Here is a 13,659-nt window from a genome sequence, read left to right as displayed (position 1 = left end):
AAAATTTAAATTCCATTTCAGTTTGACTTTTGTTTTTAAAAACTTTAAGATCAAATAAAATAAAAAAAATTGAATACTAAAAATTGAGCCGATGAACACCTTAACATAAACCAGGCTCTTTAAGTATATTCTTATCCGAGCTCAATAGTCAAAATAATTAATATTAAGTATACACAAGAAGTAGAAATAGTCTTTTTATTTAAAACCAAAAAATTTATTTTTTTAATACAAAATAACGAATACTATTAAAAAGGAAACCTTCATCTAATGATGAAAGACCCAAACAATTACAAATAAAAGAACTCGTAAAGGCTTGAAACAAGTAAGCGCCACACAACCGACGATAACTCCAACCGAACCCAACCGAGCTATTACACGCTAAAAACTAAACTTAGCAAAATAAGACACAAACAAACAAAGATTACTTGAAAAGAAGAAAGTACAAAAAATAAGACTAGTAACGAACAAAACTAAACTTCAAAACCCAAAAAGAGACAGGAACGTTCAACCATTTTTGGAGGGATTGTTTTCCGTTTCTTTCATCCGGACGGTTAGTGATCTCGTTCACTTTGTCTATGTGTCGACCTTTGCCCTTCCGAGACTTGAAGTTGTACGAGAGAACATTAGAAGAATTGCCTCCGATTATAGAATGGGAGGTCCCGCTAATCACATTCAATTGTTTCTTCTTGCTGTCAATTCGGCCCACTTTAGTAGGCCCAATATCCGTACCTTGATCCTCACCCAAAGGAGGCCCATTATTATTAACCACTGGGCCCTCTTGAAGCCCATCAACAATGTTAATTTCCACAACATGAGAACCAAAAACACCATCATAAGGAACATCAGCAGCTCGATTAACAGAGGCAGCATGAAACGATCCGTCCATATTACAATAAACGCAGTACGTTATTCATTGGTCCCATAGCGAGGTATTTGACCTCTATATGATACGTTTTAGAAAAATATTGCATTCTTTTCATAAAAAGCACACTATTATTATACATAATGCATGTTTTAAACAAGTGAGCAATTATTTAAGAAATAATCCCCATGATACATCGGTTTCTAAATACTACACACGTGACATAACAATCGAATATAATACATGACAAAGGTTTTATTGAATGCAACACTTCATTTAAACAAAAGCATGAGACTCCATGCACAGCTTGCTCAGATAATGCAACAACGGAAGACTTTCTTAAGGACCTGAGAATAAACATGCTTAAACAGTCAACATAAAGGTTGGTGAGATATATAGGTTTACCATCGATATAAATATAGACCACAAGATTTTCATAGTTATAAATATATGTACACTCGCAAGTGTATAAAAGTATTCTATAAGTTGTTGAGCGCTTCGGTAACCATACTTAACCATTAATGTGACATATTCCCTTTATTATGAAATCTCCCTACACTGTACCAAGTGTAGTAAAAATGAAGTACTATGCAACCGTTTACGATACTAGAGCGACTAGCCCGGTTGGGGTTGTCAAACCCGATAGATCTATCAATAGGATTCGCGTATACATGTTCTTACAACATGTAAATATTAGTTACCAAGCTATTAGGGAATATATGCAAAGTGGTACAACTCAACGTAGAATATATTTTAAGTACTTGTGTCTATGGCGTAAAACATAAAATGCATGTATTCTCATCCCAAAATATTTGTAGAGTTTAAAAATGGGACTATATACTCACGGTAGTTAAAGTATAGTAATAATAAGTTTTTAACTTATTAAAAATATGGCCGTCGTCTTTGGATTCACGAACCTATAATAATAATAACGATTAAGATAATAATACATGTGAACAAAATTAATATAGCAAGTTCATATCATATATTCAATCACATGTGATTGTTTAAGTTTATATTTTCAATCACGTATGATTATTTATATTTTCAATCACATGTGATTATTTAAGTTGTCAAGTTTAGTAGTCCAAAATAGTCCGAAAAGTCCAACAGTCCAACAGTCCAATAATCGGTATATATATATATATATATATATATATATATATATATATATATATATATATATATATATATATATATATATATATATATAATAATAATAATAATCGGTGTATATATATATATATATAATCTTAGAATTACCCCACGGCGTATTGTGTACGTATTGTCTTGCATCAATCCAGAGACGTATTGTATACGTATTGTCTTAGAATTAACTAAGACGTATTGTGTACGTATTGTCTTAGGATTTATCAAAACGTATTGTGCACGTATTGTCATGGAACGTACCAAGATTATTATATATATACAATCTCGAAATTAATCAAGATTATAATATTTTATTATACTAATGATAACATGTCCAAATATATATAGGATATAGGAAAAGTTAACAAGGATATGGTTAATATAGTTTTTATAATATAAATTTTGTCCATACCACGTTAATTTTAGCAGATTTTGTTTTGCTCGCCAAATATTCATTACAACTCCGTTTAAAGTGAATCAAATTGCTATGGATTCCTTAAGAAGTCAATTTTACAAAACCAATTCGAAAAGTTCATCCGAAGTAGTAATTTTTAGAGCTTTACCCTCTTTTTGTGTCGATGGACAGATTTGGAAAAATCCCGGCATCCACCCAATATATGATTTTTGATAAAATACTTCCACTTTGTCTAAAATCATGAAAAAAAATACTGAAAGTCTTATTTACATATATTAACATATTTCCAAAGTCTTAGCCTCGAACTCAAAGTCTAAGATAGGTTTTTAATTCCCAACCCAAAACAGCCCGCTTTTTACTGAATGGAGATTAAAGGATATATGTTAAGTTTCAAGGTGTTCTTCATATGTACAAGTTATAAGTTTTTATATTAACTTAATATAACATCATAATACATATAAATAAGTGTTATTAGAGTTAAGTTAGAAAGATTAGATTAGTTTTTCAAACAAGTTTAGAATCAACTAAACTATGTTCTAGTTTATAAACTCTTATATAGATAGCTATAAATATATGAATTGAACAAGAGTTGAAGTAGAGTTTTTACCTCAAGTTTAGAATGTAAAATTGCTGGAAAGAAGTAGTAGAACAAAACTTGAGAGAGTTCTTGCAAGTGTGTGTGAAAATTGGAAGTAAAATTTGGAAAATGAATGTGTAAAAATGAGTTAGAAATGGTGCTTATTTATAGGCTTGAAAATTTGGCCTTTAGTGAAAATATCTAAGATAAGTTAAAATGTATTAAGTCAAGGATGACATATTAAATTGATTAGGTCATGGATAACATATTACACAAATAATTGCAGATTTCTATTGGTATATACCAATAGTAAATACTTCTAGAAGCTGTGTATAATACGGATAAAAATACCGTATGAATGCGAGTAGAATTCTTGAGAAAATTGAACAGAAATACGAGTATAGCTATCCTTTATATGTATTGGTATATTATAAAGTGTATTCAATACTTGTAAGGATGTATTTACACTCGTAATACATTATATGTAATTACATTTTAACATAAGTTAATTACGTCGTTTAAATAGTAATATATATATATTATTCAAAAACTCTTTAAATTAGTAGTATGAAAATATATATACAATACTTTGTTAATATACTTAATGAGATATTTAATTATCATATTTTCAAGTTATATATATATAAATCCATATATATACACAATAATTAAACAATTAAACAATTAAATCAAGTTATGACGTTCGTGAATCGTCGGAATAAAAGGGTGAACAAAAGCTTGTGTAAAACTCTTTCCGGAGGTTCAAGATTTATTAAAAATTCATTGCTTATCAAGTCGGAATTATATAAAGATTAAGTTTAAATTTGGTCGGAAATTTCCGGGTCGTCACAGTACCTACCCGTTAAAGAAATTTCGTCCCGAAATTTGATCGAGGTCGTCATGGCTAACAATAAGAATGTTATTATGACGAATATAAGTTGATTCATAGGGTTTTATCATGATTGATAAATATGGATAAAATAATTCGATTACTCGAAACGTATGAGTGAAGCTATCGTAAAAGAGTGAAATGAGAAAATAGGGATTCGTCTTATCTTTTGACGTCATCACGGTTAATCTCCAGATTAAAGAAAATCTTTGTAATCTATATAGGATTTGATTCTTCGGTGATTAAGGAAATTATGATCCTCTTCGATTTAATGCGATGATTCATCTCGATTTTTCTGTCGGATATTTCACTATAAATCCACCTCCTTCGTTTCCTTTTAATTCACACCTTCTATTCTTTCTCCCTCAATTCTTACTTTAAAATTATTCGTCAATATGCTTCATCCAGTGCTGATTCTCGATATACTCCTCACTTTCATATCTGTCGTTCTTCTTTTTCATCTACCTCCGGAAGAATCTATTTACTTCTACTATACTCTTGGTTTTATAGTGTTTTTAGTTCTCCCGTGTCTTTATATTGCTATATGCATCGATATATACGGTTTATAGTTTTTGGGTTGTTGTTGGGTTTTATATCTTCCCTTATATTTCGATATCCCTGCTTCTGTCTTCTATAATCATTGTCATCCCCAATTAATGCTCTCTTTTATTTGCTGCGATTTATACCCCAATTTCTATTTCGGAGTTTTGTCCTTTCATTTCTTCTTCTTGCGATTAAGCACCGCTTGTAATGGTCCAGAATTCGCATATATGAATTTCGGAATGAACATTGTTAATGTTCTAAGAAGGAAATTGTAATGGCACTATCTTGACTTGTCAAATTACTAGAATACCTCGGAAAAGGCCGAATCATCAAGAAATATTTTCTTGATATTTTAGAGGTTAAAGAGAATACAAGAGTCGTGTAACATAGCACACGATGACGTTATGATCTGTGAATCATCACGTTTCATTTAGAAACTCAGCATGACTTACTGTAATATAATCACGTTGATCAAGTGTCATTATATTATACTAGTTCATGCTTCAGTTCCCAACACTACTTCAAAAATATTCCTATTTTAAATTCAAAAGTTTCAGAATTTAGAAACTAAAATAGTTTCTTTTATGATGTAATATACAGAGAGCGCGAAGAGGTAAATGATTTCAGATAAGAATAATTATGAAAATATCTTCAGAAATATAGAGGATATTTATAATGAAAGATACGATGATATCTTAGAATTTCTAATATCAGATGATGATGAAGAATATTGTCCGTAAGGGTTTAGAGTCAGGAGCAAGGTATTTGATAATGACTTCAGCAGACACGGAATCATTTGGATTCTTTGAAGGTAGATTTCGTCCTTGTGATTTATCCACAGCCTTCTTCATGGTTTGCTCAATCCGTATTTTTCAGTACCAAATCTTCTCTTTTTCTGAGCTTTGCCAACACACTACTCTTTATCATCAAAATTTTTACTGTTAAGGTCGTTTATAGTTTTTGCTGCTTCATCAGCATTTCGAGAACTAGTTCGCAGTTTAGGATGGTTTTTAGAAACTTCACATTCAAAGTATATAAGTTCAGAAGATAGACACATATAATTATTGGCGTAGACATGCTACGAGTTTTCAAAATACTGATTGCTAATTCCCGATGATTCGTATGGCAATTCTCGTTACAAGATGCAGATGAGTAAATGATGGGGTTTTGATAAATATAAAGATTTTCGGAAAGTCAAAGATCAATGAAGTTGTTAATAAGTTTACTGCTAATGTGGCGAGATATGAAAGGTTCCCCGGTAATAATGATGAAGGGGTAATCATTATAATAAGGCTTATTCGAATGAACAATTGAAGTTGATTTACAGGAGCTGTGACAAAACCGTATATTTTTAGAAGGGATTGAAAAGTTATTTTAGCTAGTAAATGCCAAAAGGTCTGACATGGATACGTGTTAAATTATGACTTTGGTTTCAAGAGTTTTTCAGGTACGTAACTGTGGATAACATGTGGTTGGATCATCATCTCGATTGTTCATTATTTGAAGTGTCTTCAGGTATTTCGAAGGACTTGAACACAGATTATAATCGTTAATATACATAGTTTTGAAGTCAAATTATAGCTTTGAAAGATGTAAGAATCTAAGAGTGGTGATACCGGTTATATCTTGAAGTGAATTCGGCGATTTCAAAATCAGAATATGTAATTAGATTTTTGAATGAGTATGGTTGATAAAAGAATGTATATTGTTGTGAAAGTAGGGAGTATAATGGATGATTTTCTGAATCAGATTCGAAGAATGTAACATATTCATTGTGAATTTATATATCTCTCGAGTATTACCTACCCGTTAAAAAAATGTCACAATTAATATTTTGTACAAAAGAATTTTATTACAGTCTTTATGGAAATATATGTGTATATTTCTTCAGATGTAATATAGATTTAATGAGTTAATATTAAATTAAACTCATTTGATTTATGGTTAAGGCTAGGATAGATAATTCTTAAACTTTAGAAATTACATAATCGTCGTAGAATGTTTTCCCAATGAAATTCTGAATCAATACTTCATCGTTGTGGTTGATAATGCTAAAAACGAACATATATTTCATAGCATTATCCCTCAAGAAAGACAAGCTTTTAGTTGCAATTGTTCTATTTACAAGTGATATTCGTTTAAATATTAAAAGGTGAAGACAAAAGGCAGATTCGACGAATTGAAGACGCAAAGGTCCAAAAAGCTAAAAAGTATAAAATACAATCAAAGAGGTTCCAATTATTGATAAGAAACGTCTCGAAATTACAAGAGTACAAGATTCAAAACGCAAAGTACAAGATATTAAATTGTACGCAAGGACGTTCGAAAATCCGGAACCGGGACATGAGTCAACTCTCAACGCTCGACGCAACGGACCGAAAGTTACAAATTAATTATGTATATAAATATAATATAATATATAATTAATTATATAAATTATATATTTATATTATATTTATATTATTAAAATCCGTCGGCAGACTAGGATCCAAACTTGTGTGAGCTGGATTTACGAACTCCGCGACTTGCGGAGTTTGAAGATCAAGAGTGCCGCGACTCGTGGAGCAGCCAAATTCGAAAATGCCTATAAAAGGCAACGCATTCTGAAAGTTTTATATATCCTTTAATCTCTCTATCTAAATGTGTGTGTGTGTATATATATATATATATATATATATATATATATATATATATATATATATATATATATATATATATATTTTTTAATTTCTAATAATAAGGGTATGTTAGCGAATGTTGTAAGGGTGTAAGTCGAAATTCTGTCCGTGTAACGCTACGCTATTTTTAATCATTGTAAGTTATGTTCAACCTTTTTAATTTAATGTCTCGTAGCTAAGTTATTATTATGCTTATTTAAATCGAAGTAATCACGATGTTGGGCTAAAAATACTAAAATTGGGTAATTGGGCTTTGTACCATAATTGGGGTTTGGACAAAAGAACGACACTTGTGGAAATTAGACTATGGGCTATTAATGGGCTTTATATTTGTTTAACTAAATGATAGTTTGTTAATTTTAATATAAAGATTTACAATTGGACGTCCCTATAAATAACCATATACACTCGATCGGACACGATGGGCAGGGTATTTATATGTACGAATAATCGTTCATTTAACCGGACAAGGGAATGGATTAATAGTCTATGGAATTATTAAAACAGGGGTGAAATTATGTACTAGGACACTTGGCATAATTGATAACAAAGTATTAAAACCTTGGGTTACACGCAGTCGATATCCTGGTGTAATTATTAAACAAAGTATTAAAACCTTATTACAGTTTAAGTCCCCAATTAGTTGGAATATTTAACTTCGGGTATAAGGATAATTTGACGAGGACACTCGCACTTTATATTTATGACTGATGGACTGTTATGGACAAAAACCAGACGGACATATTGAATAATCCAGGATAAAGGACAATTAACCCATGGGCATAACGCTAAAATCAACACGTCAAACATCGTGATTACGGAAGTTTAAATAAGCATAATTCTTTTATTTCATATTTAATTTCCTTTATTTTATATTTAATTGCACTTCTAATTATCGTACTTTTATTTATTGTTATTGTATTTAATTGCACTTTTATTTTATCGCACTTTTATTTATCGCAATTTCATTATCGTTATTTACTTTACACTTTAAATTAAATCTTGTATTTATTTTTAATATTTTACATTAGGTTTTAACTACGACTAAAGTTTTAAAAATCGACAAACCAATCATTAAACGGTAAAAACCCCCCTTTATAATAATAATATTACTTATTTATATATTTGTATTTTTATAAATTAAAACTAATATAGCGTTAAACTTTGTTTAAAAGATTCCCTGTGGACGAACCGGACTTACTAAAAACTACACTACTGTACGATTAGGTACACTGCCTATAAGTGTTGTAGCAAGGTTTAAGTATATCCATTCTATAAATAAATAAATATCTTGTGTAAAATTGTATCGTATTTAATAGTATTTAGTTGTAAAAATAAAGCTATTTTATATACACCTCGCATAACATCAAGTATTTTTGGCGCCGCTGCCGGGGAACGCCGAAGCGAAACGCCACATATAAAAAAAACCGAAAAAAAATATATATATATAAATCTATTTTTAAGATTTTTATAAAATTATAAAGTATTTCTATTTTTATTTTAGTTTTTAAAACATAAGTTTTTATTTAATTAATATAAATATTTTATATAAATATTAAAACAGAAAAATAAAAAATATAAATAAAAAAATATTAAAAACCGAACGATTTTGGCCTGCACCTCATTTGAAAATTCAATCACCGCGACTTGCGGAGTTTTCTGGTACGTGACACCACGACTCGCGGAGCCACCCTGACACGCGTGTCCAACAACCCTAATCAGCATTAATTACGGGGTATAATTTATTATAATTAAATTAAAACCCTAATTAGGTTTTTAATTTTTAATTAGTTAATTTAGTTTAGTTTTAATTATTTTATATATTTAGTTTAATTAGTTTAATTAAATTTTAAAATTAATAGTTTTATAAAATAAATAATATAAAAATAATATTTTTATACAAATTGTAATTTTTACAACTTTTAGTATATTTTTATATTTTATCCCTTTTTAATTGTTTTAGCGTAATTTTTTGTATTTTTCGCTCGTATTTAGTTTTAAATATAGTTTTTGCCATAGTTATTTTTATTTCTAGATTTTTAGGTTTTGCTGTAAAATCCCTTAAGTGCTTTTTCTTTAGACTAAGATTTAGGTGCTTTAGAATTTTTCGACGCCTTTTACCTATGTATCAATTATCACTCCAATTAGTAATCTCAATTTGCAATTTTAATTTTAAGTTAGTGATAGTAATAAGGTTGGGTTAGTCGAGTGTTTTAAAGTTTTATAAGTCACTCTTTTTCTTTCTTATTTTTCGACGCCTTTTATTTTTCAACCCTTTTCTTTTTCGACCTTTTTCGACGCGCTCTTTCTTTTTCTTTCTTATTTCTCGCCATTCTAGTTTTTAGGACATAGAATTTTTTTCTACTTCTTCTCTAAATTTTTTAAAATTACGAAAATTTATTTTAAGTGGTTAAATTGATAGACATCAAAATTTTCTGGTTCGTAGTAATAGTTGGATTTGTACGTGGACCTGGTTATTGGAGCTAAACAGTACTCAATTATATTGAGACCAAACGAATCCTGCCCCTCTGCTGCATCTTTTGGCTATTCGAAACGTGGGCAAAATCAGAAAAGTCTATTAATTGAATAACTTATATAATTTTTCTTTCCTTTTAAAAACTAATAGGATATTCAGTGAATGCACCGAGCAAGACGTTCACCACCTTTTGTACGTTCACCACCTGTAACTCGATCAAGACATCTAGCAAATATTGTCGCCGTTGATTTTTCTTTAGAATCGTCATCCAGTCGACCAAGTACTCCAATTCAAATTTCCGATAATCCATTTTTTGAACCCGATCTCACAATTGAGAATCCGGAGAATATTCAGGGACGATTCATAGATCCTGAACCATTAATTTTTCCTCCGGAACCACCAATCATTCAAACAGAGATTGTTGAGGAACGAACCATTAAATCAGAATCCTCTAGTGATTCAGATTCAACAAATTCAATCATGGAAAATCTGGAACCTCTAAGTATGGAAGACCGAATGAGAGCTAAACGCACTAGCCAAGGTCATGCAATTACTCATCCAGACATTAATGCGCCAGATTATGAAATCAAAGGACAAATTCTACACATGGTGACTAATCAATTCCAATTTAGTGGTGCGCCGAAGGAAGATCCAAATGAACATCTCCGTACCTTTAATAGGATCTGCACACTATTTAAAATCCGAGAAGTTGAGGATGAACAGATATATCTCATGTTATTTCCCTGGACTTTAAAGGGAGAAGCCAAAGATTGGTTGGAATCGTTACCTGAAGGGGCGATTGATACATGGGACGTTTTAGTTGAAAAATTTCTTAAACAATTCTTTCCGGCATCTAAAGCCGTAAGACTTCAAGGAGAAATTGTTACGTTCGCACAGAAACCAAATGAAACTCTATATGAGGCGTGGACAAGATTTGGAAAGTTATTGAGAGGATGTCCGCAACATGGTTTAGACACTTGTCAAATAGTACAAATATTCTACCAAGGATGCGACATCACTACAAGAAAAGACATAGATATAGCAGCTGGTGGTTCTATTATGAAGAAAACAGAAACTGATGCTTACAAAATTATTGATAACACTGCTTCCCACTCACATGAGTGGCACCAAGAAAAAGATATCGTTAGATCATCTAAAGCAGCTAGCGCCGATTCTAGCCATGACTTAGATTCCATTTCCGCAAAGATAGATGCTGTCGAGAGACGAATGGAAAAGATGACTAAGGATATACACTCAATACAAATTAGTTGTGAGCAGTGTGGAGGACCACATTTGACAAAAGATTGTCTCAGTATTGAGCTAACAATGGAACAAAGAGAGAATATTTCATACATAAACCAAAGGCCTGGAAATAATTATCAGAATAATTATCAACCGCCAAGACCAATCTACAATCAAAACCAGAATTATAACCGAAATGTTCCATACAACAATCAACAAGGTCCTAGTAATCAACAAGTATCCAACAATACTTACAACCAGCAAAGACCTAATTTTCAAAACAAACCACCACAAACCGATGATAAAAAGCTAAATTTAGAAGATATGATGACGAAGCTAGTTGAAACTCAAACGCAGTTTTTCACATCTCAGAAACAAACTAATGAACAAAATGCTCAAGCATTTAGAAATCAACAAGCTTCTATTCAAAATCTGGAACAAGAAGTGAGTAACCTAGCAAGGTTAATAGGTGAAAGAAAACCGGGAAGTTTACCTAGTGATACAAATGCTAACCCCCGGAATGAAACAGCTAAAGCCATTACCACAAGAAGTGGTATTACACTTAAACCACCTGAAATACCTGTAATTTCTGAGGACGTTATTCCTACTCCACAAGAACCACAACCTGAACAAGATAAGGAAAAAGAACCGGTAGTTGAAAAGGTTAATGAGGATAACACAGTTAAGGCTAAACCTTATGTTAAACCATACCAACCACCACTTCCTTACCCGAGTAAAATGAAAAAAGAGAAACTTGAAGCCGAGCAATCCAAATTTTTGGATATGTTTAAACAGATAAATGTAAATCTTCCTTTCATTGATGTAATTTCAGAAATGCCTAGATATGCTAAATTCTTGAAAGATCTAATCACAAATAGAAATAAAATGGAAGAACTCTCGGCCGTTACTATGAATGCTAATTGTTCAGCAGTGCTATTGAATAAGATACCAGAAAAATTATCTGATCCAGGAAGTTTCACAATTCCTTGTTTTCTGGGTAGTCTTAGTTCAATAGAAGCATTGGCAGACTTAGGTGCTAGTATAAATCTAATGCCGTATTCACTATACGCTAAACTAGACCTTGGAGAATTGAAACCAACAAGAATAAGTATACAACTAGCCGATCGATCAATAAAATATCCTAGAGGGATAATGGAGAACATGCTAGTTAAAGTTGGTACTTTAGTATTTCCAGTAGATTTTGTTGTTCTGGACATGGAAGAAGATTCTCAAGTTCCTCTCATATTAGGAAGACCATTCTTAAACACGGCTAAAGCAATGATAGAGGTGTTCGGTAAGAAACTGACCCTAAGTATAGAGGACGAGAGTGTTACCTTTTCAGTTGATAGAGCAATGCAACAACCGCAATCTGCAGATGATACATGTTATTATATTCAAACTATAAAATCACATGCAGAATTGTTAGAAGAATTTCTAGAATTACAAGGAACAGGAGAATGTTCTTTAGGAGAAGGAACTGAACCAATTGATGAAACTGAAATGTTAGCTACACTAATAGCTAATGGATATGAACCAACAACAGAAGAAATTCAAATGCTAAAAGAAGAAGACAGATATCGATATAAATCATCGATAGAAGAACCTCCGACATTAGAGTTAAAGCCACTTCCAAACCATTTGGAATACGCTTATTTACATGGTGAATCTGAATTACCTGTAATAATATCGTCTACTCTTACTGAAAATGAAAAATCTCAACTCATTTCTGTGTTGAAAGCTCATAAACCAGCTATTGCATGGAAAATTCATGATATTAAAGGAATAAGTCCTTCGTATTGCACACATAAAATCCTTATGGAAGAAGGTCATAAAACGTATGTGCAACGTCAACGAAGACTAAATCCTAATATGCAAGATGTGGTTAAGAAAGAAATTATTAAACTGCTAGATGCAGGTTTAATTTATCCAATTTCTGATAGTCCATGGGTAAGCCCAGTTCAATGCGTACCTAAAAAGGGTGGCATGACTGTCATCACAAATGAGAAAAATGAGCTTATTCCTACTAGGACTGTAACAGGATGGCGTGTGTGTATTGATTATAGAAAATTAAATGACGCCACCAGAAAAGATCACTTTCCCTTACCTTTCATTGATCAAATGTTAGAAAGATTAGCCGGAAATAGTTACTATTGTTTTCTTGATGGTTTTTCCGGATATTTTCAAATTCCAATAGCACCCGAAGACCAAGAGAAAACCACATTCACATGCCCTTATGGTACTTTTGCTTACAAACGCATGCCATTTGGACATTGCAACGCCCCTGCAACCTTTCAAAGGTGCATGATGGCGATTTTTCACGACATGATAGAAGAATGCATGGAAGTTTTCATGGATGACTTTTCAGTCTTCGGTGATACATTTGAATCATGTTTAGTTAATCTTGAACGAATGCTGATTAGATGCGAACAATCAAATCTAGTTCTTAATTGGGAGAAATGCCATTTCATGGTTAAAGAAAGCATCATTCTTGGACATAAAATCTCAAAGGAAGGAATTGAAGTGGATAGAGCTAAAGTAGATATAATTGCTAAACTTCCACATCCCACCAATGTTAGAGGAGTTAGGAGTTTTCTAGGGCATGCCGGTTTTTACCGACGTTTCATAAAAGATTTTTCTAAAATTGTCACTCCTATGAATAAACTCCTAGAAAAGGATGCTCCATTCATCTTTTCAGATGAATGCATCAAATCTTTTAATATTCTTAAAGAAAAACTCACTAATGCGCCGATCATGATAACTCTAAATTGGAATCTACCGTTTGAACTTATGTGCGATGCAAGTGATTTTGCAATGGGAGCCGTTTTAGG

Source organism: Rutidosis leptorrhynchoides, chromosome 2 (genome assembly GCF_046630445.1).
Source record: "Rutidosis leptorrhynchoides isolate AG116_Rl617_1_P2 chromosome 2, CSIRO_AGI_Rlap_v1, whole genome shotgun sequence".
Taxonomy (NCBI): Eukaryota; Viridiplantae; Streptophyta; class Magnoliopsida; order Asterales; family Asteraceae; genus Rutidosis; species Rutidosis leptorrhynchoides.
Note: the sequence above shows the minus strand (reverse complement) of the source record.